We start from the raw sequence: 15,567 nt of genomic DNA, 5'->3' as shown, positions 1-15,567 counted from the left end.
GGACTTTTTTCCTAATAAGTGACTGATTTGCAGCATGAAGCTGGCCTGTAGGCAGTCAATGCTCCACGCTGACAGTGATAGGGGAACAGACTTTATGTTGGGCTGTTTGGTGCCTCTGTGTGTCACCCGCCAGGGTCAGTGAGCCGGCCCAGCCCACAGTCGGGTGGTCTGTCCCATTTCTGGGTGGCCTCGGAGAACAACAAACCAATACTTTTTGCAATTAACTCAAATTGTGCATTTGAAATGAATGCTTCCACTCTCTTTTTTCTTCCAGTCAGCACATAAAAAATCAAGACCTACAACTTAATACATGATTTTTAAAAAACTGTAACATCATTAAAAGCAATTAGGGGAAGAATCTATATACCATTTGAAAAACTAACTTAAAATTCTATTTTCACTTCAAAATGGTTTAATATTTCATGAAACATTAAAGCCATGACAATGATATGGGAACTAGAAATGCAACGACTGAATGTTAGTTTTTTGGGAACAGTGTATTATGTGTTAATCACCTACCCCAGGACCTCCTTCCTGCTGCTTGTCCTTGATCTGTGGCCACTTTGAGGCCATGCTTGACCACAGTGCTGTGCACAAAGGTGGACAGACCGCAGCACGTAGAAGCAGTCCAGTCTTCTTCTGGCTGTGCCAAGGAGATTGTGTGAAGGGAAAGGCTACGATTGTGGCAAAAAGATGTCTGGGATACGCTGGACATTTCCATTCTCAAGGTCTCCATGACCATAACCAGTCTAGGTTACTAACTAGTGATGTCCAAGTACCATAGATGAATTTTCCATCATCATTTTCATAAGACTTTCTGCAAAAACAAGCCTCTGCAGTTACTGGCAAACATGCATTTTTTAGAACAAAGGATGTTTGTTCAGGTTGCGAAGAGATCACATGGACGGGCCAGAGACTTCCTTGAAAGCAGCCCAGCAGGAGGCACGCACCTGTTCAGGTGATGTGCTGCCAAGTAACCCCCAGCGGGCAACCAGCAGAGGCACCACAGATGGGAGCCTGGCTCTGGGGACGTCCATTCTGCTCTGTCGTTGACCAGCTTGCGCAGGACACTCATCCCCCTGGGACCAGCTTCCTCACCCGTAGAGAGGGGTCATGCCCTTCCTTCCAGACTTTCAGAGGGCACTTAATGAGCTCCTGCATGAGAACTGCCTAGCAAACTCCTGGCCTCAGTAATGATAGGTGGGGTGTGTGTGTGTGATTGTGTGTGTGTGTGTATGTGTGTGTGTGTAAGACTCTCCCTTCCCAGCTCCAGTAGCTCAGTAATGTCCAACTCTTTACAACCCCAAGGACTATAGCCTGCCAGGCTCCTCTGTCCATGGAATTCTCCAGGCAAGAATGCTGGAGTGGGTTTTCATTCCCTTCTCCAAGGGATCTTCCCAACCCAGAGATCAAACCCAGATCTCCTGCATTGCCGGCAGATTCTTTACTGTCTGAGCCACCAGGGAAGTTCATTGTTAACTGGAATTGGCTGTTAAAATAATTCCCAACTAGATTTTTATCTATAGCCTCTAGAGACTGGGAAAGGAGTCGGTAGTGGGAGCTGAGTAGTGGACCGTCCGCAGCTCCTTTCCACCCAGAGATGCTAAGACTGGCCCCCAGGCAGGTCAGAGAAGGGTCAGCACCCAGCTGGAAGTCACTGCCAACACCCATCATCCAAACAGATTCACTTCCCCTTCTCAAAGCACAGTTTCAATTCTTCCTCAAGCGTCGATGTTTCTTTGATGGGTGTTGTGCAAAGTGCAGGATCTGGAGTCAGAAACAGCTGCCTGTGGGTCCAGCCTCTTACCAGGAGTGACTGGTGAGCACCAGCAAGTTGCTTAATCCCTACAGGCTGCAGTCTCGCAATCCAAAATGCATAAAGTGATGTACCTGAGTGCGAATATCCTGAATAATGCACACAAGGTGCCAAGATTAAGTGATAATTAGGCGCTAATGTGCAGTTCCCTCAGCCCCTGCTAACCATGCCCAGAAGAGGGACACGTAGGAATGAGTGGACCCTGCCCCTCGCACCACGAACAGCCAGCCGCTTTGAGCAACGTGGCCGAGTGTTGCTCCTGAAGACGCTCACACCTGAACCTGCGGAGCCCACGACCTGGTTACCTTGCAGGGTGAGGGGATTAAGGCTGCCGTTGGAATTAAGCCTCTAACCAGATGCCCTTCAAATAAGGAGACCAGCCTGGATTATCTGGGTGGCCCAAAAGAACAGCAAATGTCCTTCCTAGTGTAAGGGGGATGGGGAGCCACAGTCAGGGAGACGCCAGGAAGAACGGGGAGCTTGGTGCTAGCTTTGCGGACAGAGGAGGGACCACGCAGCGAGGAACGGGGCCACTACCAGGGCTGGGAAGGAAGGATGGGTCCTCTGAGGACGCGGCCTGCCGAGGCTCACTGGACAATAGTGAATCTGTGCTGTTTTAAAGCCACTAAATGCATAGTGTTTGTTACAGCAGCCACAGGAAGCTGTCAACAAGCAAGGAGTCTGGAAAGACCCTTCCAGGCAGTGCTTGGCTGCTCTGGGGTAGACCCTGCCTCCCCCACCCAGCCCAGTTTCAAAAGACCCCCAAACAAGTCCCCAGGGATCATCTGCACACTCCCGGGAGAATCACTCAAAAGCAGCTTGGTTTGTGGTGGAAGACTTGAGGTTCACGGTGGTTCTGATGGGAAGATGCAGAGGAGGGCGGGATGGGAAGCCCAGGTGAGAAGCAGGAGGCCTGGAGACCGTGTTCAGGATCCTGCCCGGTGGGAGCCCAGGTGGAGAAAACGCGGGGAGGTCACGGCGACAGAGGTCCATTGCTCATCAGACTGGGGTTTTGACCGAAACGTCACTCCTCCCCTCCCCATTGCAGACTTGCCATCACTTCCCAGGCTCGCCCTTCATCACAAAGATGCACAGACTCCCTGGCGTGGCAGAACGTGGCCTCCGGGAGCACCTGGGTGGTGGGAGAGCCCGAGGTGGAGCCTCTGTCGCCCACAGACTCTCCCTTCCCAGTTCCAGTTGGGCGGGGCAGCCTTTATCCAGAAATGACCAGCCTGGGAGTTTAGCTCCACATTTAAAAGCATAACGTGCACTCAGACTGAGTTGATATAAATCTGATAGCGGGATGCTTGTAAAGAAGAATTCTAAAAATAAAGCAGATCATCGGAATGTTCGTGGGACTACTGCTGACGTGGGTGCTTGCGATGATGCCAGGGAAGAAGCATAGAGTTCATCATCCACGCCATTTCTTAGGGCTTATGTTGGATTTCTAGTGCCTTTTTCACCAGACCAAGGGCTGGTAGGGTGAACATAGCAGCCAGGCCCTCCTAAACTTGCCTCCTGGCTCGTGAGATGGTGAGGCAACCGCATGCAGGTCACCAGGCCACCGTGCCCCCTGTGGGGTCAGCTCTGATGGTTCCTCCTGCTGCCAGAGCCTGTCCCCACCCACCCCTGCCCCCCAGGCAGGGCTGTTTCCTGCTACAGTCCCTGAATTCTTTTCTTCCCTTAGCCCCTGTTGATGAACTGAGAAGGGGGATGGGATGGGGCTGTTAGAACAGGATGTGGGCCCAGGTGTGGCTCCTCTGAGGACCGCCACACTGTGAGGCGTGGGGGAAGCAGGGCCGTTCACCCCTGGCCACCCGGCCACTCCTCTAAGGGCTCAAAGCAGGTGGGCCGGGGTGGGCTTCAGGTGAGCAGTGGTCCCCCAGCTCCCCACGGCCGTCTCGCTGGGCCCTGGGCAGACGGCTGGTCCTCAGGGAGCATTTCACAGGCTGGAGTGCCAGGGAAGAGCCTGAGGGCACAAAGGGTGGTAATGCCTCAACCCTTCTTTCAGGCTGCTGCAGCAATGCCCATGTGATTTCCATGGACACTGATATCTCCAGTAATGATCCAGCCGTGTCTGGTCAATGCAGTCAAGCAGCCAATTTGATTGACTTTTAGTTGCTTCACTGTATCATCCAGTTATTTGACTGTAATGACCTGATTTTTCAGAATGGCACACGCAAAGCCGCAACCCACACAATCAGAAAGAACAAAGACAGAGGGAACAGGCAGCTCAGAAATCACACTCTGGCCGCTTATGGTGGGGAAAGTGTAACAGGAGCTACTGTATCATTTCCCAGAACATGACTGTCTCTGTTCGGGGCAGAACCACCTCAGAAAAGAAAAAGTAAGCGCTTTAGAGAATAGAGGTTTATATCTGGCCGTGTGAAAGCGGCGTGTCATAGATCAAAGCAAGAGGAGGCAGATTCTGAAGCATCGTTATTACCGACAGCAAAGGGTAAAGAGGCTCTCACGTCAGCCCTCCCCGGGAGGATGCTGCGTCTCCATGCAGACGCCCTGAATCTTCTGTGCATCACATTCAAAACCTGCAGGAGATGGGTGACCTTCTGTAACTGAAGCTGACAATTGCCGAGTTAAACTACGCCGGTTTCAGCCACAGAGCGGCCCTGGTAACACCAAGACCTCCACCCCATTCTCCATTGTGAGCCCAGGGGCAGTACCCTTCCCAGGAAGGCCACGCATGCCCCCAGTGAGGCTTCAGGAAGAGCCTTAATTCTGACCCCCATTCTGTGCCGAAGGTTGCGTTTTCCAACCATGGAACTTGGGACGAGCAGCCCCAGTCCGCGAGCAGATGGCCGAGACCCAGTAAGAATTCCACGATGCACACAGCGACTTCAGAGACTAGGAAACCAGCTCCTCTGGCTGGCAAGTGGGGTCGGGATGGGTGGCCGACCATCGGCTTCTCTGCAGGGTGAGGGTGACTGGTTTGCAGAGAAATCCCTCCATGCAGCTGGTTTCTAATGAACTTTCTCGGAAGAGATGAGCTTGTCTTTTCCAAAAGCACCAGCAGAGAGGGCTGCCCCATGGCGCCGCCCCCATCACCAGCCCTCCTCGCTTTCCCAGACTCTTCACAACAAATGGAAAACAGTAGCCTGTGCTGGGCTGTTTATCTGCAAGGCTAGAAAGAGAAAGGCTGCTTGGCTGTCAGGATATGGAAGCATCCGTTCATCCCCAGGTGTGGACCACGGGGGATTGTCCTTCCTGGTCCATCCCTGGAGCCACAGTCCTTCCCTGACTGGCAGCGGCCCACACACGATACCCTGAGCACATCCTTAGCATCGAGTTCATCAGTTCCATCAACTCCAACAGGCTGGCCTATATGGGTGAAAATGTTATGAAAGAAGCTCTGAGATTGAACTTTCCTGTCCCTGCACGAAGCCGAGGCTGCCATCTACAGAGTCTGCTCCAAGTAGTATTTACAAACAGCTTGTCCCTGGCCATCCAGCTAGTGCTCAGTAGGGGCTGAGTGAGTAGTCACACCTCTGTGCCTTCGTCAAGTCAGACTTTTACTTAGTTTGAAGGTTGGGATTTTACCCCAAGTCAGGAGTAGGGCATCTCTCGCTCTGTGTCTTTGTTGTTAAGCTGTCAAGTTGAGTCTGACTCTGCGACCCCATGGACCATAGCCCACCAGGCTCCTCTGTCCATGGGATTTTCCAGACAAGAATATTGGAGTGAGTTGCAATTTCCTTTTCCGGGGGGCTCTTCCCAACCCAGGGATCAAATCCATGTCTCCTGCTTGGCAGGTGGATTCTTTACCATCTGAGCCACCTGTGAAGCCTCTTATTGCCTTAGCAATCATCTGAATGATTTTGACTACACTCAGAGTTTCCAAATAAATGCTTAAATGTATCATGTTTTATAAAGCAATGCTTACAGTCACATAATTCTTGGTGAAAAATAATCTAAAACCTTTCTTAAACCTATAATTTAAAAACTCACAATGAACTAAACTTCTACCCAAATGCCATACGTTAAACAATAGAATACTGGGAGCATGGACAACTTATGGTCCACATATCCATGCAAGCCTCAGAATCGTTTTGACAAGTTGCACACCCATTCAGAAAGCTTTTGGCACCAGTTCAAGTCAGCTACAATATAGCTTTATGTCAGTAAGCCCAGCGTGTTCTGCTTACCTGCTCCTATGACCGATGCTTCAGGGACACTTATGGCCTGATTCAAAATTACACCTCCGCTCTTGTGCCCTCATAATCTTGCAAAAACACATAGCTTTGATCATAAAAGACCAATGTGTGTCTATGACTAAAAAGCAAAGATTTCCTGAGCACGTTGAGACTTATTTTTCCCCACTAAATGGAGGATCAGATGGTGGGATGGTGTCATTGACTCAATGGACATGAGTTTGCGCAAACTCTGGGAGATAGCAAAGGACAGGGATGCCTGGCGTGCTGCAATTCATGGGGTCTCAAAGAGTGGGGCACACCTGGGCAACAACAAAAAGAGGGCAACTCAGAATGCTTCAAGACCTATGAAAAACCCACAAGTACTGTTTGGATTGATCTTACAGTAGGCAAACGTACAATTTTAAAAACATGTAGCGAGTTTAGTAACTGACAGGGTTTTTGAGGTGTTCATCAGTTCTTCTGCCAGCATTTACAGCTGTAGCGAACAGTTTGATGCAACTCTAATTTCTAATTATGACTTCCCGGGAGTGGAGGAGGTTGTCAATTTTGCTTGTCCTGTGGTGAGAAACAAAATGATTCTACTTTCTGCTGCCAACCCAATCATCCTATTCTTCAGCAAGGCTAAGAATAATCATCTAAATAACAAAAGTCAACAGGAGCGATTCACGTTTTAAGACTGGCTGCTACTGACTTTTCCAGAGAGATGCAGTCAAAGCGACACTCAGAGAAGGTGTTCAGAAAAGTCTCCTGAACTTTTCATGGCAAGACTCTCCCTCAAGCTCTGAAATACACAGAGCCCGGGAAGGAAGCCCGCTCCCCGTGTAGTCACACCCTGCTCTGACCGCCCACAGATGCCCTTCTCCCCCAAACAGCTGCAGTGAGGACACCTGGGCCCGTAAGCCCCTCATTCAGTTGTCATCGTTTTCAGGCTGGCGATTCTTCACGTGCAGTGATCACGTGGCGTGCGGGCAGAAAGCTGTAGCAGATTTGCACAGAGCAAGGCCAGGAGATTCTGTGGGGACGAGCAAGGTTTCCTCAGCCCCTTAAAGCAGAAGAAAGAAAGGCTGGCAATGCAGAAAGACCATCCCAAGGTAGACCAGCTGTCCGCCTCTGGAGCCAGCAGCACTGTCTCCTCTCTTTGTCTGTTCTCTGCTTAGCGCTTGATTGATGAGCTGGGGTGGGTGCAAAGACCCCCCGAGAGGTCTCAGATTCTAGCAGCCTGATCAGCCAACAATTGACCCCAGAGGCCAGGGATCAAATATCAGAGTGATATGCATTTCAATAACTCTGAATTGATAGTAGGAGAGGAGAGGCATGTTCACAGGAGGGTGACTGAAACAGATTAAATATTCATGCTGAGAGCACCTGTGAGGGGCTCTCGGTGACCAGGGTCATCAGCCTCTTGGGCAATTTCTCTTAGCCTAATCTGTCATCTTTTTATCTCACAGGTTAAATGTACATTTGCTCCTCAAGGAGAATGGTGGGAAGGCTTTTTTAGTGGCCATGGAGGGATCTTCAGTGAGTATCTCTGCGGGCAATCTGGCCCCACGGGGCTCCCACCAGACCCTCCCCACCCAGACGCAGGACATGGGGCTCCCTCGTGCCAGCAGTGAAGCAAACGATGACATCCCAGTGCTCCAATCAGACACAGAAGCCAACACACTCCATTTTCCCTCTAAAGTGAAAAAAATCTAACATTTATGAATGTTCTCAAATTAGCAATGAAAGATTCAGAAAGAACCTACAAGAATCTCATGAGAGAGACATGGAAAGACTTATTACAGCGAACACACCCCCATTCTTCAGAGTGAAGATGCTTTGGGGCAACGTCTGTCTTGTAACAGTCACTGACTATGGATGCTCAGAAAGTCACGGTACTTATAAATACTTTGGGTGATGGTGGTTTAGTTGCTAAGTCATGTCTCACTCTTGTAGCCGCATGGACTGGAGCCCACCAGAATCCTCTGTCCATGGAATTTACTCATTTACTTATTTATTAAATTTACTTATTTCACTGTCATAAGCATTTATGGAGACATCATGGTAAATTTGCAACAAGATCTAAACACACGCTTCCTATTCATTAGTGATATGTGTGTACCTTCTTCATGCCCAAGAAACCGTCTGAAAATGGATTCCTTGCTTAGCTTTCAGGAATTTCTTAATTTGGACCTTTTAACACAAGAGTGTCAGGTTACGCTAAAGCACGACCTTGCTTGGCAGGAGGTATCATAAAACTTATACAAAAGAGCTCCATTCACAAGGATGTTAGTGGTGTAGTCAGTCCAGATAATCAGGGTTTACTTAAAAGTAAGTGAACACAGAATCGGTTCTCCTAGCCCTTCATTCTAAAATTAGAGTCTTTCAACTGCTTTATACAAGAGGCCACACAGCGTGGTCAGGTAATAAAAATAACAGCCCAACATGAAAATAAACAAATAAAAGAAGCATTAGGGAGGAAAGATTAATGGGATAATCTAAAGAGTTATGTGGCTGTGGCATGTTATGAGAAATTATTTAAGTCATAATTTTCATTGGCCGTGTTCTATCGAAGTCAAAGTTCTGCATTCGGGGGAAGCACAGGGATGCAGACCTAGTATTTTTTGCTTAAAGTTTACTTTCCTGTAGAAACGTAGAGGCTTGCACTGGGGCTAGTCCTCATGCGTGTGGATATCTGAAGTTAAGAAAAGCATTTGTCTTTCAGATAATAAAGGTGCAAAGTCCCAAACCATATGAAGATTAGTAAATGAAAATGCTAATGTTTTTCATTTATAATGGAAGTGATAAATAACCACAGCAGACTCTGATGCTACATACAATCATTCTTACCAAATTTTGTTGTTCAGTCACTAAGTCAACTCTTTGCAACCCCATGGACTACAGCACACCAGGCTTCCCTGTCCTTCACTATCTCCCCTGAGTTTGCACAAATTTATGTCCATAGAGTCGGTGATGCCATCCAACCATTTCATCTTCTGCCTCCCCCTTCTCCTCCTGCCCTCTGTCTTTCCCAGGATTGGGGTCTTTTCCAGTGAGTCAGTTCTTTGTATCAGGTGGCCAAAGGATTGAAGTTTCAGCTTCAGCATCAGTCCTTCCAGTGAACACCCAGGACTGATCCCCTTTAGGATGGACTGGTTGGATATCCTTGCAGTCTAAGGGACTCTAAGGAATCTTCTCCAGTATCACAGTTGGAAAACATCAATTCTTTGGTGCTCAGCCTTTTTTATGGTCCAACTCTCACGTCTGTGACTACTAGAAAAACCAAAGTTTTGGCTATACTCACCAAATGTGCTTCAGCATAAACCCAGGAGCACAGGAGGTGAAATAAGAAAATGGACCCACTTGGGCTGAACTTGCTGATTGAATCAGAGCCAGACCAGCTCCAGAGGCTGTAAGGATGGTCCAGACTATCTCTCAATTGTGAATGGGATCCCACGAAAGCAGACAGCAGCGGGAACTTCAAGGTTATGGAAGTAAGACACAGGGAGCTGGACCTGCCACTCATAATGGAAGAAATAAGATGCAGCCGCGGGTTCACAGAGGAGACTGAAGCCCACGCACGGCTGGCCCAGGGCTCACGTCTGCGGGAGTTCGTCCCTCCACGTGCCTGGTTCCAGCGTCCTCCATGCTGCCTTCCTCCGAGACAGCGCCTGCCCTTTCCCTGGAAGCTTGCATTTGTATCAGCTTAACAACTTAAGTGAGAAGTGTGTCTGTTTCTCAAGGGTTTTGACAAAGCCGGAGCTAACATGCTCCTTTGGGTTGAGTTACATGTGTGGCCTCCTCTGAACCATTTGCTGTTAAGCTTCACAGTCTTGGCTGGATTCTGAGCTCCTCCCTGGAGCTGAGGCAGTGGGGTCAGCCACACGGAAGCCAGTTACACCGGTGGGGGTGGCAAATGAGGGCCCTTGAATCACGTTATAAAGTGATCGATCTCTTAGTCATTTTCCTAACTGTGAGTGAAAACACTAATCACGCCTTATGAAACTGACACGTGTTAAACCAGACAACAGGACACACACAGTACACGGTCAGGCTTCTAGTAAATTCTCAATGTTAGCTCCACCACGACTTGTGAAATAGTGAAAGTGTGTTCAATTAAGAAATGCAACGCAACCTATTACACCCAGGATGAATAACCAACAAGGTCCTACTGAATAGCACCGGGAACTCTATTCAGTAATCCTGTGATCCTTTTGCAACTGACTTCTTTGGCACTAGTGGTAAAGAATCTGTCTGACCACGTAGGAGACGTGGGTTCAATCCCTGGGTTGGGAGGATCCCCTGATGAAGGAAATGGCAACCCACTCCAGTATTCTTGACTGGAAAATCCCATGGATAGAGGAGTCTAGCAGACTACAGTCCATGTGGTCGCAAAGAGTCAGACACGCTGAGTGACGGAGCACTTCTAACTGTCACCATGTAAGCTCCCTGCCTAAAGCCTCTCTACCTGCACAGGACGGGGGCTTGAGGGTTTTACCTGCACCAGAATTCCCATAATAGTTTAACAATCCAGTCATCAGCTTCCTGAAGAGCGGGGATAGGAAGCCTCCTGGCAGGGGTTTGCAGGGGCTGAGCACCACAGCCATAGCCTGGGAGGGACCTACAGACCATTTCCATCTGACCACACAGCTGAGGGGGGCAGGCGGTCCCATGTACAGCACCCGTGTAGAGATGAGCTGGAGTCCTATGAAACGAACAGGGCGCCTGTCCATCCTCCCCAGGTTGCTGGCCAGGGAGGGTGTCCTCTGGTTATACAACAGGTGTTTCAGAGAGCTGATGAGAACAAAGAAGAAAAGAGTAACCCCGAAGAACAGTGTTGTATGTAGTCACCATCCTCCTTTCTTTAGACAAAGACATAAAGACTTTGTGTCATTTCTAACAGAGGCAACACCCTCTCCTGTCTAACCAGCTTTGCATGCCTGAGTAGTTAGTGATGATAAGCACCGGTGCTGGTTGCCAGTTGTTAGTTAAGTGACTTAATCTCTCCAAACCTGTTTTTTGCCTGGAAAATGAACATTGAGTGTCTGGCATTCATAATGATTGTAGGAACTAAAATCCAAAGCAATAAATATTTTCGATCTTCCAATGGAGCTCATCTCATGATAATACATTGCATAATCAGATCACTTGCTAAACATGGAGGTGGAGTCTTCCTATCCACCTCCATGCATTGCAGAAGTTGAGACTTTCCACAGGGAAATATTGGTTTTTTCCAAACAGAAACACCGTAAAAATACACAGAGTAACAATAACTCATTATTGTAGTACTATGTATTTTTCCCATGCAATGTTTTGAACTTTTAATTTATTATTAGCCTTTTCCAAGTGTAAATCTGAAGACATCATACCAAATGCCGTATTTAAGGAACTTCCATAAAACAAAATTAGGTGTTCCTTGAGGAGAAGGCAAGAGAAGAAAGAAGAGAGAAAAGCTGCAGAATTTGATGAAGCCACTGAGAAGTGTGTCAGTCTCACCATTTCTACAAGACACTTCTTCAAACAGAAATGATTAGATAGCTTAATGGCACCCCACTCCAGTACTCTTGCCTGGAAAATCCCATGGACGGAGAAGCCTGGTAGGCTGCAGTCCATGGGGTCGCTAAGAGTCAGACACAACTGAGCGACTTCCCTTTCACTTTTCACTTTCATGCATTGGAGAAGGAAATGGCAACCCACTCCAGTGTTCTTGCCTGGAGAATCCCAGGGATGGGGGAGCCTGGTGGGCTTCTGTCTATGGGGTCGCACAGAGTCGGACACGACTGAGGTGACTTAGCAAAAATGATGTGATCACAATGAATGCAGAGAATCTTCTGGTCTCAAAAAGAGAAAGGAAATTAAAAACACAAATACTGGTAAAGTGTTCCAAGCATGCAGGGCCAATGATTTAGTGATGCTTCTTTTACATCAAATGAACCGAGAGATCACAGACTTAAAAATGCTTAAATATGATTTTGAAATTAATTATGCTTCACCCATAATAGTATTTAAATTGTGCTTGAATTGCTTATTTATGCAATGGACTTGTCAGATAGAAAATGTATTTTTGCCCTGAGTTGCACTGAGCCCGGCTGTGAACGCGCTCAGTTTGATCTCTGGGATCTGAGTTGAGTTTGCAAAGACTCGCAAGGGACTCCCGCACATGCAGGGCAGCCTCTGTGGTTGGAGCTCTGGAATTGGTTTTGATTTTTTTAAAAAACAATCTTGCTAAAAGTAATTGCGCCCTCTTTCTATCCCATTTGTATTTTGCTAAATTAAAAAATTAAAAATACTGTAAACCTTGCTGCTGCTGTTGCTGCTGCTGCCGCCAAGTCACTTCAGTCATGTCTGACTCTGTGCGACCCCATAGACAGAAGCCCACCAGGCTCCCCCGTCCCTGGGATTCTCCAGGCAAGAACACTGGAGTGGGTTGCCATTTCCTTCTCCAATGCATGAAAGTGAAAAGTGAAAGGGAAGTCGCTCAGTCATGTCCCACTCTTAGCAACCCCATGGACTGCAGCCTTCCAGGCTCCTCCGTCCATGGGATTTTCCAGGCAAGAGTGCTGGAGTGGGGTGCCATTGCCTTCTCTGACTGTAAACCTTAAAGTGTTTTTAAAATATTATGATAAAAACAATTTTAAATAGAATTAGAAAACAGAACTCAGTCTTAGCTACAGGTCATAACTACTAGACAATCCACAGAAAATGTTCCCAAAGTTTAGAAGTTCAGACTTGAGAATTTTTTTCTGTAAGTAAAAAACTATAAAATCTACTGAAAAGGAAACAAAATGTTAGCTTCTGAGGCAAAATGTCATATTAATTGATATAAACACCACGAATATGGGCCCATGTGATGGTGTCACCTGTGAAAAGACGTGGAAAATTCCTTTGGTCTGCGCCCATGCAGGAGAAGATAAGCAGGGGTCCAGAGGAACTTGCTCGTTGAGAAGTGTCCTTATGGTGGGAGAATCTGACGGCAGGTCACGGTCCTTCCCATGTCTTACAGGTGGGAGGGTGGTGGCTGGTGTCTTCACTGACCTCATGCCTTGAGGACCACCAGGCTCCATGCTCATGTCCCAGACACGTCAGCAGCACTTCACAAAGCCCCGAGGTTCTGACATGCGTGTGCTTGACTGAGCCACTCAGTGGTTCTGGCTCACGTGGTTTCATGTTCGCGAGCTTTCCTGATACACTCCACACGGATCTACATCCAACTGGGAGAACGATATCCCAGCTCCCGTGGGAAACTTCATCAGCTTCACCGAACTGCCTTTGGAGTCTCTGCTGTTTGATTCACGGGCTCAAACAAACTGAGGCAGAGAGTAAGGGAGCCTTCTGAGTAGTTGTTGTGTACCTGGAACAGTGGAAAAGTGGAAAGAGAGATTTGAGTCAAAATTTCCTCCTTGAAAACCCCAGGAAATCACTCACTGAACCTGCATTCTCAGGTTGGGATGCTGATCCTGCAAACCTCACCTGCTGCGGGGGAACATCTCTGGGGCTGTGTCAGGGCGTTGGTCCAGACTCACTCTGAACGCATGACACTGATGCTGGACTCTCTGTAATAAATAAACTGCCCGCACCCAGCGTCTCATCAGAACCCTGCCAGGTGAACCTCAGTGAAGACAGTGCCACAGCTGCAAACACGTCTGATTCCAGACGCCACCCCCGTCCCAGACCCACGGGAAGACGTGCAGACTCGGCTCTCCCCGTGCCTGCCTCTCCACCCCGGGCCCACTCTCATGACCACTCGGTATGCAGAAAACACCCTGTTCCCTCCAGCCATGGTCTGCTGTGCGTGAGCCCACGGGATTCCGGCTGATAAGTCTCACATCTGCTACGGCCAGGGGAAAGGCTGACCTCCTGGCGCGTGTTGAGACGGTCTGATTCCAAGGCTTCTGATAATATTGACAAGGATGGTGATGATGACGAAGATGAAGACAGAGGACTCCCACAAGGCTGTTCAGAGCCTCCATCCCAGAGAAGGACCAGTCTGTGTGTGAGAAGCTCGGGGATTGAAGGAAGAGCTATGTCCGGCTCTCTAAAGTGCCTGGAATGAAGCAGCGAGCCTTGCCTTCAAGACCTGCCTGACAGGCTGCAGAGGACGAACAGCAGGGCTCCAGGAAGCCCGGCTGATACCTCGGCTCACCCATGACGGCCCTCACCGCGGTGGCTCCATGTCCCATCTCCCTGGTCGCCCTGAGCCGCAGTCTCGGTGGCTGGAGCCGCAGGAGCCCTGTCAAGCAGGTCCGGGGTAACGGCTCATGGACGGGGGCACTGGCCCCCCAGCTCCTTTCTTTCCCTACTGGGCCATGGGGTGGCTGCCCTGAGCTCCTCAGGACCCCATCAGCTTCCCAGTGTCGGTGAGGCTGTACCCACAGGAGGCACGTTTCAGCTGCGGGTCTGCCCGAGCTTGCCAGCCCGCGGAGGCAGCACTTGGCTGCAGCGCAGCTCTGCTGGGGCTGGGGCTCACAAGGCCCCACCCAAAGTGCCGAGTTGGCTGCCCTTCTCCCTCTTGGTAGACAGAGAAAATCCCAACTCACATCGTGCTGAGGCGAGCTCACAGCAGGACGCTCTGACTAAAGCTCTGTCTCTGGGTCAGTCAGCCACCTCCACATTCGAGGCCCGCCCCACCAGACACAACCTTCCAGGCTTTTCACCGAGGCCTGGGGTGAGGTCAGGGTACAGGCACAGTCATGCACACACACACACATGCTGCCACAAGTGTACACACATGCACCTACATGTGCACACAAACACACGCACACAGGCATACACACTACCGTGCACATGTGCGTGCACACACACCAGCATGCATGCGGACACACATGCCCACATGCGCACACAGCCGTGTGCACACTGGCACACACGCCACCATGCACGTGTGTGTAAACACAGCTGTGCGCACACACCAGCATGCATGCGGACACATACGCCCACATGTGCACACAGCCGTGTGCACACTGGCACACGCCACCATGCACACGTGTATGGAAACACAGCTGTGCACACACTTGCACACACCCATGCACACATGTGAACGCACTTGCACCCACATGTGCACACAGCCGTGTGCACACTGGCACACATGCCACCATGCACGTGTGTGTAAACACAGCTGTGCACACACTTGCACACACCCATGCACACATGTGAACGCACTTGCACCCACATGTGCACACAGCCATGTGCACACTGGCACACACGCCACCATGCGCATGTGTATGGAAACACAGCTGTGCACACATGTGCACACACATGTGCACACAGCCATGTGCACACTGGCACACACGCCACCATGCACACATGTATGTGAACACAGCTGTGCACACCCATGCACACATGTGAACACACTTGCACCCACATGCGCACACAGCCATGTGCACACTGGCACACACGCCACCATGCACGTGTGTGTAAACACAGCTGTGCACACATGTGCACACACTTGCACCCACATGTGCACACAGTCATGTGCACACTGGCACACACGCCACCATGCACATGTGTATGTGAACACAGCTGTGCACACACTTGCACACACCCATGCACACATGTGAACGCACTTGCACCCACATGTGCACACAGCCGTGTGCACACTGGCACACACGC

The sequence above is a fragment of the Ovis aries genome, chromosome 23, assembly GCF_016772045.2.
Source record: "Ovis aries strain OAR_USU_Benz2616 breed Rambouillet chromosome 23, ARS-UI_Ramb_v3.0, whole genome shotgun sequence".
Lineage (NCBI taxonomy): Eukaryota > Metazoa > Chordata > Mammalia > Artiodactyla > Bovidae > Ovis > Ovis aries.
Note: the sequence above shows the minus strand (reverse complement) of the source record.